Below are 22,877 nucleotides of genomic sequence, written 5' to 3'. Positions count from 1 at the left end.
TATTTAGCGTAGGTGTGGACGTATTCACTAAGAACCGAGACAAGCTGTCCGATTGACAGCTTTGAAATGCAGATGTTGCTCACGTTTAGCAAGTTGTAGTTACATTAGGAAGTTGTACATGCAGTATTCTAACACTGTATGTCAACTTCCTTTTTGACAATTAGTTTTACTTCTTTCTATCTGCAACTGCGATTACGTTTCTGGTTATTAAGTCCTGAGCGCGAGGCTGACCTTGAACCCTTACGTATACACACTGAATTTTTCTGCACTAATTATGCAGGTTGAATTGAATTGAATTGAATTGAATCTTTATTTTCATGTTTGATACTACATGGAATGGATGGCGGGAGTAAAAGCTGCATAAACAGCTTGACTACTCCCGCTACCTAAAATGAATGGGTCAGAAGCACTGGCATAATAACTAAGTAACAAAAGCATACTATTAAGTGAAAAAAAAATTGTTTATAATGCGCAAATACCTTTTCCCTGAATGATCCATTTAAGCATCTCCTTACGCTACAAAATTTGCGAATTGATTTTCGAGTAGAAACACGCCGCAAAGCTGCCGAACTTTGCTTGCAGTTCCGGAGGATTTCTTTTCGGAGAGCGTTGATGACAAATGATCATTTTGGTGTTTAATTTTATGTTGAGAAAAACGGGTTCACCATATGGCACAGATTACCGCCGTCGCATGTAATTCTACAGGCAATTTTAATCCCCTATACTAGCAAAGGTACGGCACACTTGTGCAAATCGTTCTCGCTCAATCCATATTTCAGGAAAATTAGTGTTTGGGTAGAATTTTTATGTGAATATAATTAGGCTTTATAAAATTGGTATTGCGGGTTCTTGCAGCGAAAATGCAACGAATAAAATTTCTGACTATGGAGTAACGGCAGAAGTAACGTCCTTTACTTTTTTTCGGTAAAGTTTACGTAATGCGTTATCTTTTAATTTATCGGTGACGTAGGGGGCTTTTTTTATGAACTATGGCAGCTTCGCGCTATGTGCCAACCTGACGCAGTAGCGCACCTGGGCGGCCTTGCTTGTTTATCTTCTTTTTTCTTTCTTTCTTTCTTTCTTCTCTTTCTGGTCTTTGCTCTCTCTTTTTTCTATCTCTTTTCGTGTCTACTTCTTTCATCTCTTTCTCTCTCTTTCTATGTTTTCTGTCTTTGTTAAATATATATAATATAGATATATATATATATATATATAATATATATAATATATAGATATATATAATATATATATTATATTTGATACAAGTGTCACTGTCGGTGAAAACGGGCACGTGAGTAGACAGTAGACAGCGATAGAGAAAGGTACGACGACGTAGCTCCTACGATTTCCGCTGTCTCAACAAAAAAGATGAAGTTATTTTTACTAAATTACGATTCCGTTCCAAAACTAATTTTTATAATGCAGAGATCTGGTCTGGCTCCCTCCCTCTTTGCTCGTTTTGTAACCAGGACGAACAGTTGAACATTATTTCTTATCATGTAACCGTTTCAATTTACTAAGGAAAAACATTCTCAAAGCAGCGTTTAATCGAATTAGATTCGATTTCATTACTTCTAATTCTATCCTTGGGAGCCTCCTTATTAGGTCACTGTCACCGGGATGTCTTTTCCGCTGTACAAAAATTCTTAATTGATCAGGGCGGTTTTAATTCGGAATTTTAAATTAGCATAATGCATCTTTTCTAACTACTCTATAATTCATTAGTCATAGAAATCATATGTGGTCACTTCTACCTAAAATTAATCGTTTCTTGGCCAATCCCACAGAGTGGGTGTGAGCCATGCATCAAGGAAATCATCATCATCATCATCATCATCATCATCGTCTCAGTGCCATTAAAAACCCCCCTTACGCTACTCCAGAGTAGGTAACAGATTGTTTGGGTGTGCTGGGTAAGACGAACCCAACAACGGAAGCTTCACTACCTAAACTTCGCCGCAGCCGCCGCCTTGCCGACTCCCGCCTTTGCCGATCGAAATGTCCCAAGAGCACACCTCTGCTGCTTCGGCGCCAACTCCGACAGGTTCCGTGCCCTACTACCGAGTGCCACCAAACTTCGGCGGAACCTCAGAAGAAGACGTCGACGTGTGGCTCAAGAACATCATCCAAGGAACATCATCATCATCATCAACTGTAAGCGGGTGAGCAGGAGCAACGGCTGGGACTCGGAAGCGCAGCTCAGGCATGTGTGTTTTCTCTAACTGACACCGCTCTCATGTGGTACGAGAACCACGAGGACATGTTCACGACTTGGGACCGTTTTGTCGAAGAAGTGCAGAAGTGCTTCGGTGATTCTGACGCAAAGAAGCGCGCGGAGCAGACATTGGCTCAGAGGGCACAGCTTCCAGAGAGACATGCACGACATACATAGAAGAAATCTTGAAGCTGTGCAAGATAGTGAATGCTCGGATGTGTGAAGAAGACAAGGTTGGACACGTTCTTAAAGGTATAGCCGAAGACGTGTACATTTCTTAATTGGAAAGGAAAGCCTGAACTCCGTGTCTGACGTGATGAACGCTGCCGTACCTTTGAATCACTGAAGATGCGACGGATCTCTCCCAAATTCGGCCGCTTGTCTAACGTCCCAACTGTGGCTAGTGTCGAAACAGTGTCGCCCAACGACCTTGCTTTCACAATACGGCAGATTGTCAGAGAAGAGCTGCTTCGATGTCAGCAAACCTCTTATCACCCCAAAGACTTTCAGGAGGCCTATGCAGAGAACCAGAGCGTGTGCGAACTCCGGCTACTCTTGCTCCATGGCAGCCATCGTTCAACGCAGCAGATCCCGATGAATACCGAGGCACACGGCAGTCTGGATTCTCACATCGTACACCACTCATTTACGGACGACGTTTCCGCTCTCCTGGTTACCGTCAACGAACGTCGCCTGGCTACGGCGCCCCTGAAGAGCGACACTACTTTCCATGCCTTGTGAGAGGATGGTTACTCTGAGCAGCAGCCTGTATCTCGACCTCATCCGTGTGCTACAACTGTGGTGTCCCGGGTCACATCGCACGTTTTTGCAACCACCGCAATCCATATCAGCGACAGCCTTCTCAGCCTTGCGACCGTCCACTCTACACGCCACGGCCACCACGCCCACCAACCGGATTCCGCTACCCTCGCCGGCTTCTGATCGATGCTTAACGCCGCCACCACTCCACGAGCTCCGCGATCGCCGTCGCCACGGCGACGCACGCGGTCACCGCCGCCGGAAAACTAGTCGGTGCGGCCAACGGGGGTGAGGCCGCGAGATACCAGGCGCTATCTACAGATATACCCCCGTCAGCGTGTATGTTGAAGAACAGAGTTCACGTACTTGTTGATAGAGTACCTACTATGGCACTTGTAGATACAGGCGCGACGATCTCTGTGATGAGTGTAAATTTTAAGAACCTTCTCGGACCCAAAGTGATGTTTTGCCTGAGCCGTGGTTTGACATTCCGTGGTGTGAGTGGTGACGCGTTGTGTCCAGTGGGATTTTGTACTGTGGACGTCTCCTTGTGTGGCAAGGTATTTTGCACAGAATTTGCGGTTATTTCACGGTCTACACATGACGTTATCTTGGGTATCGACTTTTTGCGTGAGTGTGGGGCAACTGTTGACTGCAGAGGTGGGCACCTTTCCCTGCATGGTACTTTCCCAGCTGCGCCCTTAGAGAATTCCTGTCGTGATGACTGCATCTTTTTCGTCTCCGAGGACACAGTCGTTCCTGCGTTTTCTGTCGTGTGTGTTCCCGTGACTTGTTCTGGTAACCGCTGTGTCATGTTCGACGCCACACTCGAACCGATTCCTTTGGCCTGTCTGAAGAAGAACATTCTAATTCCCCATTGCGTGGTGTCTGTTGTTGATGGACGAGCAGCTGTGTGGAGAGTGAACAGTTCCATGGAGCCTGCAGTTTTGCCAGCCGGCATGAAACTTGCATTATTTAAACCTGAATCATATACGACGCTGGTTGCGCTTGTTGATGCTACAGGCCAGAATGAACGCCCAGATTCGCAAGGTTCAGAGGATTCCCAATTGCTCAAATGATCAGCAAGTCGTTTGGCCAAGGCGAACGTCATACACTGCTCGACGTTCTCTCTAAGCACTCGAAAGTGTTCGATTTTTGTAAAAATAGCCAAACGGCCTTCAATTCCAGCGTCCCGGATACGTCATCAGATCCACACCGAGTCGGCTCATCCCATACGGCAGAAGCCTTACCGAGTGGCACCATCAGAGCGCGAAATCATCGACGACAAGTCCAAGAGATGCTGGAAAAGGGAATAATTCAGGAATCGGCGAGTCCCTGGGCCGCTCCCGTCATTCTAGTTAAGAAGAAGGATGGTACGTGGAGATTCTGCGTTGACTACCGCCGTGTGAATTCTGTTACCAAGAAGATGTCTATCCGCTGCCGCGCATCGATGACGCCATAGATTGCCTGTATTCCGCTTCCTACTTTTCTTCTGTTGACCTGCGGTCAGGTTACTGGCAAATTCCTATGCACGCAGCTGACAAGGAAAAGATGGCATTCGTTACGCCTGATGGACTGTACGAATTCAACGTAATGCCATTCGGATTATGTAATGCGCTGCGACGTTCGAGAGATTCATGGGCTCTATTCTGCGTGTTTTAAATGGCAGATCTGTATGTGTTACCTTGATGATGTAATATTTGGACGCACGTTTCAGGAGCATAACGCGCGCCTAGATGTTGTGCTCACCTGTATTGAAAAGGCTGGCCTTCTACTGAATTCGAAAAAGTGCCACTTTGGCGAGCGACAAACCTTCGTGCTGGGCCATCTCGTCGATAAAGATGGCATTAGACCTGACCCACAGAAGACAGTGGCCGTTGAATCGTTCGAGCAACCCAAATCTGTGAAACAACTTCGCAGCTTCATCGGGCTTTGCTCGCATTTCCGGCGGTTCATACCCGGGTTTGCGGATGGCGCTCATCCTCTGACGAAACTTCTCCAAAAGAACAGCCCATTTCAGTGGACCTCCGAGTGTGATGCCGCTTTTCGCCAGCTGAAGTGCTTGTTAACTTCATAAGTTTGAAGTTTGAAGAAAACTTATCAAGTTTTCATAAACTTGATAAGTTTTCTTGTGTTTTTGATGACTAAATATTCCCTTTTTATGCTGTTGCCATTTAGAGCTTTTGATGTTATAATGCCGTTAGGGACCCATTAACATTTTGTTGGGTCCCTAAAAGTGTAAATACATGTACCACAAAAATAATGAAATAAATAAACTTCAAACTTCAAACTTCAAACAGCCGATACTTCGGCACTTCAATCCTTCGTCGCCAACAGAGATACGCACGGACGCAAGTGGCATCGGTATCGGCGCCGTTCTCGTTCAGCGCTCTGGTAACGAGGAACACGTCGTGGCATACGCAAGTCGTACTTTAAGCAAGCCTGAAAGCAACTACACGTGACCGAACAGGAATGCCTAGCGGTAGTCTTTGCAGTGCAGCGGTTTCGCTCATACATCTATGGCCGCCCGTTCACCATCGTCACAGATCACCATTCCCTGTGTTGGCTGGTCACCTTCGCGACCCCTCCGGTCGCCTCGCACGATGGGCCCTTCGTTTGCAAGAATATGTCTTCACCATTTCGTACAAGAGTGGCCGCCGACATGCTGATGCGGATTGCCTCTCTAGGATGCCACTACCTACGATGGATTGTGAAACCCATAACTTCGACCACCTTATCGCTTCTCTGTCGCCTGGCTTTCCCGATGCCGTGACTTTCGCCGCTGAGCAGCGCAAAGACCCAAGCTTGAAAGCTCTCTTCCCAGCAACAAACGAGCCAATAACTGAAGGCCAATTCTGTGTCCGAGGTGGTCCTCTTTACAAAAGGAACTTGTCAACGACGGGCGCCGCGCTTTCTGCTGGTCAATCCTGCGTCTCTTCAACATCTGTTCTACGCACGAACACTTAGTCGCAACAAAGAGCGGTTCTATTGGCCTCAAATGCGCAAGACAATTGAAAATATGTGGCCAGTTGAACGCAATGTCAGAGCCACAAGCGGCTGACCTCAGGTCCAGTCGGTCATCTGCAGCCCGTAATGGCCCCGAGTTCCCCTTTTGAAAGGTTGGCATTGATCTGATGGGACCATTCCCACGCTCTTCAAAAGGCAACCGGTGAATAATTATATGCGCTGACTACCTGACGCGGTACTGCGAGACGGCTGCCCTACCCTCAGCCACGCAGGCCAGGTTTCTGAGTTCCTGTTGCATTCAGTAATACTCCGGCACGGGCCACCTCGCGTGGTGATAAGTGACCGTGGTCGCCAATTTACCACCGATGTAGTAGAATCATTACTTCGCTTGTGTGCCTCCAAGTTCCAACACTCAACTGCTTATCACCCACAATCTAACGGTCTGACCGAGCGCACAACCCGAAAGTTCATCACATGTTATCCACGTACGTCACCTCCGACCACAAGAACTGGAATGAAGTATTACCGTTCGTGACGTACGCCTTCAACTCTGCGAAACACGAAACTACAGGTTACAGCCCTTTCTACCTGCTCTACGCTCACTCGCCTCGGCATACGCTGGACACTATCTTTCCTTTTGTCGTCCATGACGACTTGTCACTTGCGGAGACTTTGTGTCGCGCAGAAGAGGCTCGTCGACTTGCACGCTTACGTACATTGGCAGCGCAAGACTCCTCCAAAACACGCTACGACAGTCAACACCGGCATGTAACCTATGTTCCCGGTGATCTAGTCTGGGTGTGGACCCCAATACGCAGACGTGGCTTGAGCCAAAAGCTACTCGCACACTACGCCGGTCCGTTCGTGATCCTCCATCGTATAAGCGAGGTAAACTACGAAATCGCACGTCTGACTACTAGTGGCCGACGTCATGCAAGACCGAGGTGACGCATGTTGCTCGCCTGAAGCCGTATACACGAAGGACACAAGAATGACTCGCCCAGAGGGCTTGGTCTGAGAAAGTAGGAATGATACCAAGTGTCACTGTCGGTGAAAAAGGGCAGCGCGAGTAGAGACAGCAGAGACAGCGAGTAGAGAAAGAGGACGACGACGTAGCTCCTACGATTTCCGCGGTCTCAGTGCCCATTAAAACCCCCCTTATGCTACTCCAGAGTACGTAACAATATATATATATATTATATATATATATATCGTGAAATAAAATGATTCTGATTCCCATATATATCTGCTTCTTTCCATGTTTCTCTTTCTTCCTCTTTCTGTCTTTGCTCTCTCTTTTTTTCTATCTCTTTCTCGTGTCTGTTTCTTTCTATCTCTTTCTCTCTCTTTTTGTCTTCTCTGTCTTTTTGTCTTTTTACGTCTTTATTCTATGTATTCTCTCTATTTTTCTCTTTGTCTTTCTACCGCTTTCTTTCTATCTCTCTCTTCTCCCTTTCCTTCGCTCTCTCCCTAGTTTCTCTTTCTCTTTTGCTATCTCTTTCTTTCTCTCTCTCACTCTCTCTCTTTCACGTGTTTCACGTGTTCCACTTTGCCGAGCAGAGTTTTCGTTTAACGCTCGCTCCCATTGGCGTACCAACTCGTTCGCGAGTGGGGGAGCTCTCTCCGCACTCTCTCCGCCGCATATATATATATATATAATATATATATATATATATATATATATATCATATAATATATTATATATAATATATATATAATATATATTATATATATATTATATATATATTATATATATACATATATGTGTGTGTGTGTGTGTGTGTGTGTCTTGATTTGAGGTGATTTTTGTATATTCATAGAGCTGATCAGATGACTTGCTTTTCAAAACTGTTTGTTTTAAATCAAGGAAGAATCTGCATAAACAGATTGTGCAGGCTGCGCCACCCTATGCCGCGACAACACAGCAGTGCAAATAACGTTTTGATAATATTGCCGTGAAATTTAAGAAAGTACTCCCAAATTTAACCTGATCATCTGAGCATTGCATGAGAAAACTTCCCAGTCTTAGTTTGGCGTTGTAGATACGATGAGTATGAAGAACATGCTATGACTCTAGTACCTTAATTTCTCACTTATTAAACAAAACAGTAGCTGACAAAGCAAAGTACTTCGCAGAAGTCTTCAGGATAAGCCGAGTGTGAATTTTTTACTGTTAGTCGATTAATACTTAAGCAAACCACATTGAGCTGGTTGTGCATATTTATAACATTATAAACGACTACGAATTTATATAGGTGCCGTTCCTTGCCCTCCTACTTTTCGCAGCTTCGGTGGGGGGTGGACGGAAAAGCGATGAAGTGGCCCTTTACTCCTCCCTTCCGGTTCCTCCCAGTAAATAGCCTACGTAAACTGTGTAAGCTCAAACTTTCCTTGAAAAAATGTAGGCGATTATAACGTTAAACTACCCCGTATTGGTTCATTCCGTATTGGTCGCTAGCTGTTAATGATTGGTCGAAATTTTCTGGGTCATGCTCACAGCACCTGCTCGTAAACGATGCAACAAATGACGCGTAAGCGATCCGCCGCGTAATTACCACGTGCGCACTACTACGTAAAAAATAATGAGCTATTTTCAATACGGCGTATTGTTTGTCATTGGTTCTTCGATATTCGTCAAAAAATGTCCAATGTGCCATGAAATCGCCTCCTTGTTACGCAAGGTCACAAGTCTGCGAAAATCGCGGCGTCAAAATGAAGTGTGCACAATAAGCCACATTACTGTGCTGAACAATAACTCTTCTTTTTCGGAATAGTCAGACAGTGTCTCTTTGTGCACGTAATATAAGAAGGCTGCCCGCCAATCACATTGGCAGCGGCTAATTATAGCAGCGGGCGAGATGGAATCATATATGCATAATAGATACCTTCAGTTGTAGTATAACGATGTTGAGCTGTTTTTGCGCGTGTACAACTCTCTGTGAACTCATCGTTGCTGACACCGAGGTAGAGAGAGAAATAAACAATACTTGGAACAGACACAATCTTTTGCAGGTAGGCAGCTTTCTTAGTCTAGGAAACCGTGGACGCTGATCATCTCCCTGGTGAGGTAGATCAATCAACGAGGCAAACTTGAAAGCTTGGCTTCTCAATGTGCTCGAGTCCACTGCCTTGTTACAAGCCGCTACGATCGCTGCAGGCTACCATATGATAAGTTAAGTGAAGCAGGCTAATCGGAGACTAAAGTGGGAATTTATTTTAGCTGTCTTGGCTAGGCACAACTAAATACTGGACACTTCTGCACACTCATCAACTCACAGCAGCTTGAATATGGAGCAGTGGCGATGCTATTCGTTTTCCTCCTCTGCAATGCTCGAGCGCAGGACGCATAAGCGCGGAATAGGCAGCCCGCGCCGCAGGTAGCCTACAGTGCGTCAAAGTCATCACAGCACAATCATAGGAAAATTTTATTACAAAATTAAGTTATTGCTGCGTTCAAGTAAAACTTTGCCTGACTTGTTAGTGTCCCAGTCTGCAGCCGACAATAACCACTGTCGAAAGTGGGGGGGTCCGCCCCCCCCCCCCCAACATTTCTCAGAAGGGGGGGGGGCTAGCGCCCCCCTTGCACCCACGGTAGGTACGCCTATGCTCGCACCTGCTGTACTCGGTAGTGGGGCTTGCTTAATTCCGTGGCGCATACCCACCTGGAGATTTCTACAGCGGAACACAAGATACGGTAGCTTACACAGCGTCGCTGTTACAAAGAAAATCCGCCATGAGGGCTCACTTCAAATTGTAGGTGTCAAGATTGTTAATCATATGTGTCAGTTTACGTGACGCCTTTCTCCTAGCTGAGGAAGAGGAGGAATAAACTTTAATAAAATAATGAGAGTGGCTAGACGCACTACGTTTAGAATAGGGAGCTAGGAGAACGGGGTAGCCTGGCTCCACCATTCTCCTAGCTCCGTATTCCGAACGTAGTACACCTAGCGGCATCTATAGGAAGGAAGGAAAGAAATCGAACGAGAGAAGGGACGGAGGTGTAATTAGAGACGTGAGTTGGGCTAGTTGGTGCGTATTAACTTCACGCATAACTGATTAGCGCAAAAAGATAATGAACAAGGTAGAGACGACAGACAGGAGAAAGCGCATAACTTCAACTGAGGATTTATTCACAGAAAAAACACGAAGAAAAAACACGAGGTGAACACGAAGAGCATCTGCTTGGCGATCCCACAGTGGGGGTACAGTGGGGTGTACAGGCAATCTAACCCTCATCGCTCGCTATATCCAGTTTGACGGCAATTTGCACATTTTTACGCAATTTGATCTTGAGCGAATTTCGCCAAACGCACGCACGCACGCACAACACACACAAAGACATACAAGTGGATAAACAAACGCGCATGGATTACAAGATGTTTTCTACTTCTAGTGTCTGGTGCCTACGATAGCTTATAAATATTTAAACAGGTATTATTATTCAGGACTGGGTGTAATCTGAAAATTTCATCTACACGGGGTTATTGATTATGCACCTAAATCCAAGTACACGGACCTCTAGCATTTCGCTTCCATCGAAACGAGGCCAGGATCAAAGCAACGTCTTTCGGGTCGACAGCCGAGCACTGCGGCGGCCATGCCATTTAGACACTTCGATCTCAAAATTCATTTCGTGTCACACACGATCGGCATACCGACAAGCTATCAAACTGTGCCGTCATTTTCACACTGTTCATATTGATTGTACACTACCTCTTGTTGGGTGCAAGCTATGCCCATGTCGGAGCAAAATGCTCCTTGCCTTGTGTATCAATTTTCAGTGTTCCACAAGGGCCAATCTTAGGCCCATATTGTTCGACTATCTGCTCACCTCCCTATGTCGTTGAGCATTCGTCTTTCCTCAGTCATATTCGCTTTCACCTTGCGTTTCTTCTTATTACTGGTTTGTTCACATAATTTTCTTTTCGCTTTCTGCGTTGAGCATTTGTCCCGAAGACTTCGCATACACGAAAAGCACAACATGGACTGAAGAGCATAAAAGCGACAACATTGGCTTTACGCACAACAATACTTTATTTGCCGAAGTGCAATGATTCATTCGCCATCAAAGCGATAACAGGAAAACAAATTGTTACGAAAACGTGCGCACAAAATGTGCATGCGTAACCGTGCATCAGCGACGCGTGCATGCATATTTTCACGCTACAGTGCGAAAATGTTCACCAAAACAGAGAAAAAAAAAGGAAAACTTGCACTAAGCCGCGCAAGGCTTGAAACAGCGAAACTGAACGATTCTCAACACTAATTTGGTTGCTTCTAGGTGGCTTTCGCTAGGTGATGGTAGGTTGTTTCTACGTTGATTCTCAACGCAGAGAGGTTCGAGTTGAACGACAGACCGTCACAGACACGACAGGGATGCCCAAACTCCAGAGACAGAAGCTCGCGCTGAAAGCAAGCGTTCGCAGCTCTCACCTATGTAGGGGCGCCTCGTCTTTGGCGTAGGCCTTCCATAGCTTTGAGGTCTTCTCCCAGCCGCCGTTGCCTTTCCTGTTACCTAGCATTCTCTCGCTGTACGTACTCGGGGTCTTCGGCTCACCACCGCCGCTTCGCAGCCATTTGTTGTTAAGCTAACTGCTGCCTTCTTCATTTTTAGTGGACCAGTGGTGATTAGTGGAATTTACCCCATTTCTGTGGCTCATTTGTTGCGCTAACTGTTGCCGTCTTCATTTTAGTGGACCAGTGGAGATTAGTGGAATTTACCCCATTTCTGTGGCTCATTTGTTGCGCTAACTGTTGCCGTCTTCATTTTTAGTGGACCAGTGGTGATTAGTGGTATTTACCCAATTTCTGTGGCTCTTTGTTGGGCTAACTGTTGCCGTCTTCATTTTTAGTGGACCAGTAGTGATTGTAGAATTTACCCCATTTCTGTGCTCATTTGTCGGGCTAACTGTTGCCGTCTTCATTTTAGTGGACCAGTGGTGATTAGTGGAACTTACCCCATTCTGTGGCTCATTTGTTGGGCTAACTGTTGCCGTCTTCATTTTTAGTGGACGAGTTGCGATTAGTGGAATTTACCCAATTTCTGTGGCTCATTTGCTGGGCTAACTGTTGCCGTCTTCATTTTAGTGGACCAGTGGAGAATAGTGGAATTTACCCCATTTCTGTGGCTCATTTGTGTGGGCTAACAGTGCCGTCTCATTTTTAGTGGACCAGTGGTGATTAGTGGAACTTAACCCATTTCTGTGGCTCATTTGTTGGGCTAACTGTTGCCGTCTTCGTTTTTAGTGGACCAGTGGTGATTAGTGGAACTCACCCCATTTCTGTGGCTCATTTGTTGCGCTAACTGTTGCCGTCTTCATTTTTAGTGGACCAGTGGTGATTAGTGGTATTTACCCAATTTCTGTGGCTCATTTGTCGGGCTAACCGTTGCCGTCTTCTTTTTTAGTGGACCAGTGGTGATTAGTGGAATTTACCCAATTTCTGTGGCTCATATGTTCGGCTAACTGTTGCCGTCTTCATTTTTAGTGGACGAGTGGTGATTAGTAAAATTTACCCCATTTCTGTGGCTCATTTGTCGGGCTAACTGTTGCCGTCTTCATTTTTAGTGGACCAGTGGTGATTAGTGGAATTTACCTCATTTCTGTGGCTTATTTGTTGGGCTAACCGTTGCCGTCTTCTTTTTTAGTGGACCAGTGGTGATTAGTGGAATTTACCCAATTTCTGTGGCTCATTTGTTGGGCTAACTGTTGCCGTCTTCATTTTTAGTGAACCAGTGGTGATTAGTGGAATTTACCCCATTTCTGTAGCTCATAGGTTCGGCTAACTGTTGCCGTCTTCATTTTAGTGGACGAGTGGTGATTAGTAAAATTTACCCCATTTCTGTGGCTCATTTGTCGGGCTAACTGTTGCCGTCTTCATTTTTAGTGGACCAGTGGTGATTAGTGGAATTTACCTCATTTCTGTGGCTTATTTGTTGGGCTAACTGTTGCCGTCTTCATTTTTAGTGGACCAGTGGTGATTAGTGGAATTTACCCCATTTCTGTGGCTCATTTGTTGGGCTAATTGTTGCCGTCTTCATTTTTAGTGGACCAGTGGTGATTAATGCATAAGGTCGAAGTCTGGGTCAGTTGGTACATGACGCTGAGCAAAAACCAGTCAAAAACGCCGGACAAGGGGAAGAAGTGACACACACAAGGACTGGACTAGCAACTGTGCTTTATTAGCTGACAGCACCTCCCAGAAGAACCACGGCGCATGCGCTAATCACGTAAAACCATGAAGTCAAAACCCAAAACAACAAAAAGCAAAAGCAGAAATTGGCCTACATAACGGCCAAGAATCTACCGCCAGAGTGACAGGAACTCGCATTCCTTCTGCAGTAATGAAATAGACGTACTGCCTACACAATCATCGCGGTGCGTGTTTATATGATAAGCCTCAAGGACTTCGCGCTCCTCCTTGCCACCCCCTCTACCTAAAATCTTAACATTGGAAAACAGCGGCATACAAGTTATGATAATACAAACAACGTTATTACTTTTATGAGAATTCGGAAACTGAAACAAAAAAAGCACTGGTTGCTGCAGACGCCCATAGCATCTGCTCACCAGCGACCTCCAACTCCTTATGCCCTTATGCTTATTTAGTGCTTTCGCAACAAGTGGTGAGATTTAGCGCACACTGAGAAGGATATACAAAAGCTGTGTTTCAAGCAAAGATTCATGTATGCGGTCTGCTTGAACATTTCCTGGGCGCGGTGAATGTTTCTTGATGTTGAAAATCCTGTTCTTTTACAACACCAAGTTGTACAGAGGCTTTTCCATAACAAAAGACATTATAATAGTATGTGCTGTTCTGCTGGGGTACGCATTGCCAAGCGTGTCCAACAGCTCTGAATGAGCCTGCTATCTGGACACGTCTTTCTCACCTCCTTGTAATCTTATGTCCAGCCTGATAAGTCTGGGCCTCTTTGTGAAGCGATACGGCGCGAAAGCAGGATAGAGGGACTCACCTGCCCTTCTCGCACTCGCATCTTGGCCGATGTCGGCAACTGCGTATGTGTGCGCCCGCGTATCTCAAGGGCACTTCTGTTTTAATTTAAAAAATTTTTTTCTCAGACCACAAAGCCAATTAACTTGCATATTCGCCTGAGGTGCCTTAGCTCAAGAGAGCGCGCATAAAACGAGTCGGTGCATACACGCGCACAGTTATTTTTACCGCCCCTACAAATGTGCTCCTTTCTGCGGAAGGCTACGATAATGGGTGCTACGTCCCAGAACCATGATATTATCATGAAGGACGCCGTAGTAGAGGGCTTCGGAAATTTCGACCATCTGGTGTTCTTTAACATGCGCCTAAATTTAAGTACACGGGCCTCTAGCATTTTGCCTCAATCAAAATGCGGCCGCCGCGGCGGAATTCGATCCAGCGACCTTCGGATCAGCAGTCGAGCACCATAACCAATAGACCACCGCGACAGGTGCGGATGGCTACGAACGAGCAATCGTTACCTTCATGCATTCAGTGGGAGAAATATTATTATTACCATTATTTCATATCGAAACAAACACAACACCGAGGAGCTTCAAAAAATAATCTCCTAACCAGCTTTAGGAACCAGCAGCCCCATCAGCTAAGTCACAGCAAAAGCAACACAAAATGTATCCGACACATCAGGGTATGGCAACCTCTCTATGTAATCATCATAGCACATCATAGCAACTTATATAGTTTAACTTGCAAATTGCCATTTTTAAAGAGAATATTTTTGTTTACTTTCCCCATATTTTCATGTAAACTTTCTTCTCGAAGGGCACTTGTCGGAAAACCTTGTTTCAGCGCGCTCCTCACTGTTTCTAATTGCCTGCCGACTACAGCTGTTTGAGAAGGCCTTTCTTAAGCCGCAAGGTTTAGAAGTTGTAGTTTGCAGTAGCGTTCTGACTTTGTTTCACTGCCACCTGGCCTCATGGCTGCGGTGCGCATTTGCCGCGAAATTCACTGCGCATCTTTTGTAAAAATCAACTGAAATTTACTCTGCACTCTCCTACGGCTAATACACATTGCTCGGCCGCTTATCTTGCGAAAACTTGCAATTTTCACATGACACTCAGTGACACAGCTTCTGTGGTTACATGGTTTGGTTGTGGGATAGTCGTTTTTTATTTTCTTTTTGTATATACACCCTCGTGGCACAAGAGGCCAACAGCATTTTTTTTCTCTTCAGTGAGTATTGTAAAGACGAGCGTTAGACACCAAAAAACTGCTTAGATCTGTTGCTGCATCTTCTATATGCCTAAGTGATTCCAGTCAAGAGCCTGACCTCTTGACTCAGCAGCATAACTCAGGGGGCTAGGGAATTTTTAAAGACCATTTGTAAAACTGCGAACGTCGCGCGAAGCTATTGAACATATACATATGGAGCGCTCAAAAGAAAACATAACTTTGGGACCATTCGCAAAGCTTGGCATGGAATAAGCGACCAGCGTTGTAGCTGAACGCAACCTCTACTTTTCACGCATAGTTGTTACGCACAGATCACGCGGTGTTGGATCCATAAACATTGACTGACTAGAAAACTTTCGCAATTCCACAGACACGCAACGTTGATTTCACCGCGCTGTAATGTGCCCTCCTCGCAGATACAGCTCACTACCGCTTTGCAATACGAACGTTTATCTTATTTAGGTTATTGTAGTCAGACAATTTGTGAATAAACCTACCAATGTACTAAAGCGGAAAGCACAGAGCCACTGTATTTTGCCAGTTCTAAAATCTGTGGAACAACTTGCAGAATAACAAATAAATACAAAGAAGAACCGCGAAGCATGCGATGGAGCGAAAAATGACAGGAATAGCACTAAGGATAAGAAGACAGAATAGATTAGAGAACAAAACAGGTGTAGACTACATCTATAGTTGATATTGAGACAAAATAATGGACCTCGGCACGTCATCAGAAAAACATAGTCGATGCTGAGCCAGAACGACGGAATGGATACCAAGAGATAGGAATTGCCTGGCGATCATATCGAGAAATGTGCAGCCACAAAAAGAAAATCAGTCAGTGCAGGACAGGATGGGATCATTGGGAAATGCCTTCCTGCTACACTGGCCATGATAGGATGGCCATGATAATGAGGATGAATAATACTATATAGGCCTACCGAAACCGCATGACATGAATCTATTCACAACGCACCATTTATGACCAGGGTGTCGGAACGAAATGTTTTCGTTCGGTTTTAGTTTCGTTCCACCGCAAAAGTTCCGTTCCGTTTCTGTTCCGGAACGAAAAAAAATGTTCCGTAACGGTTCGTAACGGTTGTTTTACGCAAAAATTTGAAGTGAAGGTAATCATGAAAAACATTGGATTTGTGATATAGTTACTTGCCCTCCTGTTTTGAAAGCGGGACAAGGCTAAAACACGTTCTTCAGTGGAGCGGAAGCAACTCTACCACGAATTCCTACCAACTTGCACAAAGCAGTATTAATTTCAGTCATAGTATCTATTTTCTCAAAAGAAAAATACGATTTTTTTTTATTGGGCTCAATGCTCTGTGTCAACGGAGTGAGCACGATCTCAGAAGCAGCACGTCACTGAGTGTACTCTCTGATGTCCGAGACCACTGTTCAGATAAAAGGATCGCCAGGCCTGCGCGGAACACGCAGCACAGTCACAGCGAAAGCTGGAAGAGCGGACTTTGTAGAGCCCGTTGTAGATTCTCTTGGGGCAACTAATACAAGTACGCATGCAAGGTACCCACTACGCCATAAATCATCGTAATTTTTTTCAAGTAGCGAAGTTCCCACTATGCAATTTTTCGTCAGTCTTAGGAGAAACGTGGTACCCGCTACACATCTGTAAGGCAGTGCACTTTGTGCTGTGGTTGATGATGATGAGGAATTATGGCTGAGCACTTTGCAGTGGGTGGGAAGCAGTGTTGTGGAATGGGAGCCTCCATATCATTCCAGTTCCATTCCGGGAAATTAGGACTTGCCGCAATTCCATTCCTTTCAATCCCTCGGAATGAAAAAAGCTTAGCCCATTCCCACTGCGGGAATGACCGGGCAGTTCAATTCTATTCCTGTAATTCCTCAGAGTAGGAAAGACATCTTGATAGTTTTATCGAGTTAAGAATAAACGCCCCATAAAGCTGATGCCTCAGATGCATTAACAACTGCAAAAGTACGCAAAACACGTTACCAAGGTCGAGGGACAGTAGCTTGGTGACATATCTCGTGCAGTACAACTACTGTAACTAATTCCCATAGAGGCAGTTCCTCCGCTACCTATAGTATTTGCATGGTCAGCATGTTTTAACGAATGGTCATGTTTAATAATGTTTAAGCTTAAATGTGTTAATGCTAAAATGACGAGATAGCGTATTTTATGCTAAAAAAAGTAGTATTCAAGAAGACTAAGCAGTTTTTACCACGCGTATGGAGCGGGTCGTGAATATAGAGAAAACTAAAATTTGGTTAATGGGGAACAAAACCCCCTAGATCTGCTGGTATTAGTTGAAACAGTGCACCGCTCGGGCACCCTGTGCCTTTGCATCGAATACGGAACACTGGACCGCACTGCTCGTCAGCACTGAAGGTTGTCAAGCGCGCCCTCGCAAGCATAGATGTGGTGAGGAGAACTTTCTGTGTTCACCTACGCGCAGGTATGCAGTGTCTTCCCTGTCGCAAACGTTATTTACCTGTGCCAGGCACTAAACTGCTCGTGAGATAAAGATCACGCTGTGCATAGAGTATTCGCCACTTTCGCGTGGGGGCATCAATGCGAACCAAGGCGCAGGGGTAGTTTGTTTCTCCCTTCAGTACCTGCTGGGATAATGCATTTGTTTGTACACTAACTTATGCGTCTGTTTGTAGTAGGCGTGTTGCTTATATATGTACCATGCTTGTAATCAGCCAAGCCATTTTAAAAATACCAATTTATTGTTAAATTCGAGGCTCTGACTTACTAATGTTTGATGTTTGAAAAACAGCACGTAGACGAAAAGGTGCTATATTTTCGGAAAAAGACCTAATTCCATTCCCATTCCATTGCGTGCAAAAGGCGCTTAATTCCATTCCTCCAAGCGTTGTCCCCATTCCATTCCGGGGTCGCGAAAATGTGGAATGATTTCGGAGTCATTTCTCTTCTGGAGTGGCAACTCCGCAACACTGATGGGAAGCATTAAAACCACACACTTTGCGCTATTGTCATGGTGTGATGACTCGTTGTTATTTTACTCTTCGGCCACGCTATATTACCATATGTGACACGATTCCTTGCCCGACACGACACCTCCATGGAGTATTTTTGTGAAGTAGTTACAAGCACCAGCATGGCACTGTGATGAAATACCCGGCTGCCACGCAGAAAGCGCGGGTTAAAATCCCATCCGACCCTACAAATTTGTTTCTCATTCAATTCTTTTTTTTTATTTCACGCGATAGCGGTTACGGACACCGGCGGCGGCGGACAACTATGGCCCCAATATCAGCCGTTGTGATCTCATAACAGCTTTCGCTGTAACAAACTTCAGCGCCGACAATGCCCTCTCCACTTTGGCCTGCTTGACAGAGGCGCCAAAGTCCACTTGCGTTAATATAAACATCTCTGGTTGCCACTGTTTTCGTTTTTCGCACAATTTTAACATATATTTGCTTTGGAATTCCTGCCTGAGGTACGCGCTAATACTGTACCCTGAGATATGCTCACATTGCACGAGCTCAGTTGTTACGGATCGTGAAGTTTTCTCGTGAACCGAAAAACGATTGAAAAAATTTCGGTTTCACTCCGGAACGAAATAATACATAAAGTTTTGGTTGCGTTTTCGTTCCGGTCAAAAATTTCGTTTTTTTCGTTTTTCGTTTTCGGTTTTCGTACCGTTCCGACACCCTGTTTATGACCATTGGTATAAAGTTGTACAGGGTTTTTCATTAAGGGCGGGTCGATGTTGGCAATATGTGGCGGCCATGTTGTTTCAGTGGCGCATTTCTAATCTGTTGGTCATTATTCAGTCAGTGATGCCAAATCACCATGGCAGGTTACACGATTGAGCTGCGTGTCGAAATGATGAAATTTTATTATCAAAGTGAATATTTGTGCAGACGTCGGGCCGAAAAATCATGTTTAGCGATGAGGCGCATTTTTGGATGAATGGCTATGTTAAGAAGCACGATTGCCGTATATGGGTCGATGCCAGCTCACACGAGGTTCACCAGGTGCAATCCATCCAAATAAAAAGTGGTTTGGTGAGGATTTCAGGCCGGCGGCCGCCGCTGGTCCCATACCTTCTCTGAGAGCGACGTTGGTGAGGTCATCACCGTCAACGGCGAGCGCTACGGAAAGATGATAACCGATTTCTTTTGACCGAAATTGAATGATATGCACGTAGACGCCATGTGTTTATTGCAGGACGGATCTACGTGCCACAAAGCAGAAGCAACGATAGACATTCTCATGAACAATTTGAGGGTATGGTTATCTATCGCAGAGGTGACCTTAATTGCCCACCAAGATCGTGCGATTTGACCCAGCTAGACATTTCTTTCCTCGTGGGTTTTCCTGAACTCGCAGGTCTATGCCAATAAGCCGCATTCGATCGATGCCCTTCAAGTCGCATAACTCAGGCCATTGCTCAGGTTAAGCCGGATAGATCTGGCAGGGTCATTGAACATTGTACCACTCGGATCCATGCCACCATTAGAAGCCGCGCCGGACATTTGAACGACGTTATGTTCGATACATAAAAGCATGCATGGGCTTTTCAAATAAAACATGAATTTCGTTAATACCTCTCACACAGCTTGTTTTATTCCATTATAACACCGATCCGCCCTTAATGGAAACCCTATACTTGAAAACACGTGGCAGAACGACCTATAGTGTTCTTGAAGCACTGTACGTGTACTTCTTTGTGTGCATCTGCGTCAAAGCTATCTAGTCCACATTTGCAAGCAGACCCGAGCTTCTCCATCTTGTCCTATACTGTGTATGAAACATACGTAAACACGCTTCAAGGATTCAAATAGCCGAACCGTTATGTAATACAGCTTGTTACCTGGAGCAGACTTCTAATTTCTGGGTGAACGGCATCAAACGCACTTCGGGATTGCAGAAAGTGCTCGGCAACGACAATGTATGCCTGCCAGTGTATTGATGGTTGCTAAAACGTCGAGGCGTCAGTGGAAGACGAATTAGTGTAGTCAAACAATAAAAAAATAAAAATTAAGGAGCCGGTAACTCACTTCCACTGCCCTCGGGCCACAGCACAGTGATCACAAGAAGCCGCGGGCCGTGCACGCATAGGGCTCATGGCACGCGACACCAGCAGCAATCCAATGTAAGCGTGCTCCCGACTTCTATGCCGCTCAATTTCGTGGAGCTTAGTTTTCTGCAACATTGCGCACAAACCGCTGTACAAATTTCTAGAAGTAACTTGAGCGCTGTAGACCTGCTTACAGGCCCATCGAGTAGACAATACCCACGCAGCGAGTCAGTGTAGTCCCCTTGTTGACGTCACACGCGAATTAGGCACAAATATATCTCCGAGCCAATCGCCGCAATGGCAATAATGGCCAGTGTGTCGAAACAAATTTTCAGATTATGGATCGTTTCTCCGACGAGTCCAGTGGGTATGAAAGAGCAAATAATATTTGGGGAAATCAACTCATCGAAAAATTGGCGCGCGACTCTCCTTCATAGAAGGAAAACAATTACATCTAATTCACTTTGTCACGCAGTTTGGCACAGTGAAATGTGAGAGACTCCAGTCAGCTTGTGTTACTTAGTTCTGCAAAAAACCTGCAGCGAAGCTCTCGAAACCTTCGCTCCCGCCGAAATTAACATCCCACATGACCTTTTTGAACATAAATGCCCGTAGTATATTAAAAAAAATCAGACTCCCTTGAAGCCTTGCTTCTTACGTTTGAGCCAGATTTTGTAACACTAACGGAAACCTGGCTAACAGGCGATATTAAAGATCATGAGATAGCCCCTCCCAACTACGCTATCATCCGGAAAGACCGGACGACACGAGGCGGAGGTGTGGCCATTCTAGTCAAAAAAGATATTCCGTTATAGTGTTACCCGATGTTTCGGGTGCTGAGGCTATCTTTTGTAAGCTGAGCTATGATGTGTGCACTGTAGTCGTTGGTTGCGTATATCGCAGTCCTTCGTCCGACTTTGACAATATACGCCAATTGCATGAGTACACAGAACAACATGCGTCATCATCCAGATTAATAATCGCAGGTAATTTTAACGCGCCTGATGTCAACTGGCACACAATGCAGCATCATTCACCCTGTGCGAATGTGTTATTTGTCACAAATAGTAACTGAACCTACACGTGTACAGGAATCCAGCTATTCTATATTAGACTTCATATTTCTCAGCCATCACTTCATAAGCGAAGAAACTAATTTATGTCTTCTAGATGGTATTTCCGATCACAAGATCACCTCTTGCACCATACCCCTTTATCACACTGTTACCCCTCAAGAAATAGTCGCGTACCCTGACTACAGTAAAGCTGAGGACACTAATATAGATGATCACCTTGCTGATGAGTACGAATCGTTTGTGGAACTTTCCCGTAACAGCAGTACCGACATCGATGCCTTGTGGCTCACGCTAAAAGCGATCGTATCTCATTGTATAAATAAGTACGTGCCGATCAGAAAAAAGAAACCTCATAATCGTAATCCATGGATTACGCGCGATGTTATACACGCCAAACGCAAAGTAAAAAGGATGAGAAAACTGCTGAAAACCAAACCATTAAAATACACACATCACGATCTCAGCATGGCTATTGAATGCATTAAATGGAAAATTAAGACAGCTAAGCAATTCTACTTCACTAATACACTCGCCAACTTTTTGAAATCAGCCCCAACGAAGTTCTGAAACTACATAAACACAAAACTCGCAATGATGAAGGAACGATAGATGTAGACAACCGAAGGTCTGCCAACCTGCTTAATGACTACTTCTGCTCTATCTTCACGGAGGATGATGGCACGCTAACACAGGCACCTCCCTCTGAATTAAAGCCTCTATATCAGCTATCAATAACCGAAGCAGGCATACTTAACTTGCTGCTCAAACTAGACCCTAAGAAATCATCACGACCTGACAATATATCAAATGCATTCCTTCGCAGATACGCTGCGTGGATGGCCAAGTACCTATTAATAATCTTTAACAAATCATTGTCATCAGGGACCCTCCCTAACGACTGGAAAACAGCTAAAGTAAAACCAATTCATAAATCGGGAAGTAAAACCGAACCCTCCAACTACAGACCCATCTCACTGACATGCACAGCCTGCAAACTGTTAGAACACATTATCCTAAGCACATAACCAAACACCTTGAAAAGGAACAATACTAACACCCTGTCAAAAAAGCATGAATGTCGAAAAGGTGTCTCCACAGTCACGCAACTACTTGAACTTGTACACGATGTATCGTAAGTGTCGACCTACAGAAACAAATCGATCTTATCTTTTTAGACTTTTCAAAAGCTTTCGACCGTGTATCACATCACAAACTAATTCATAAACTCGAACTAACCTTGGGTAAAGGGCCCATTGTCGATTGGATAAAAGATTACCTTAGTGACCTCACTCAGTTTGTAGAAGTCAGCAGGCAACATTCCCATAAATCTAGCGTAAGATCCGGACTTCCACAAGGAAGCGTTCTGTCTCCAATTTTACTTCTTATATATATTAATGATCTGCCTTGTAATATTCCTGTCAGCGTCAGACTTTTCGCTGATGACTGCGTCTTATACCAAGTAATCGACTCTTGTAGTGACCATCTTCCATTAAACAACTCTTTATCTTTAGTATTCAAATGGTGTAAAGAATGGCAAATGACATTGAACGTTAAAAAATCGGCTGTTCTATCAATAACGAGAAAAAAATACACATCTGATTTTAACTACACTATAGGTAGCGCCACACTCAGTGC

The sequence above is a fragment of the Rhipicephalus sanguineus genome, chromosome 4 (assembly GCF_013339695.2).
Source record: "Rhipicephalus sanguineus isolate Rsan-2018 chromosome 4, BIME_Rsan_1.4, whole genome shotgun sequence".
Lineage (NCBI taxonomy): Eukaryota > Metazoa > Arthropoda > Arachnida > Ixodida > Ixodidae > Rhipicephalus > Rhipicephalus sanguineus.
Note: the sequence above shows the minus strand (reverse complement) of the source record.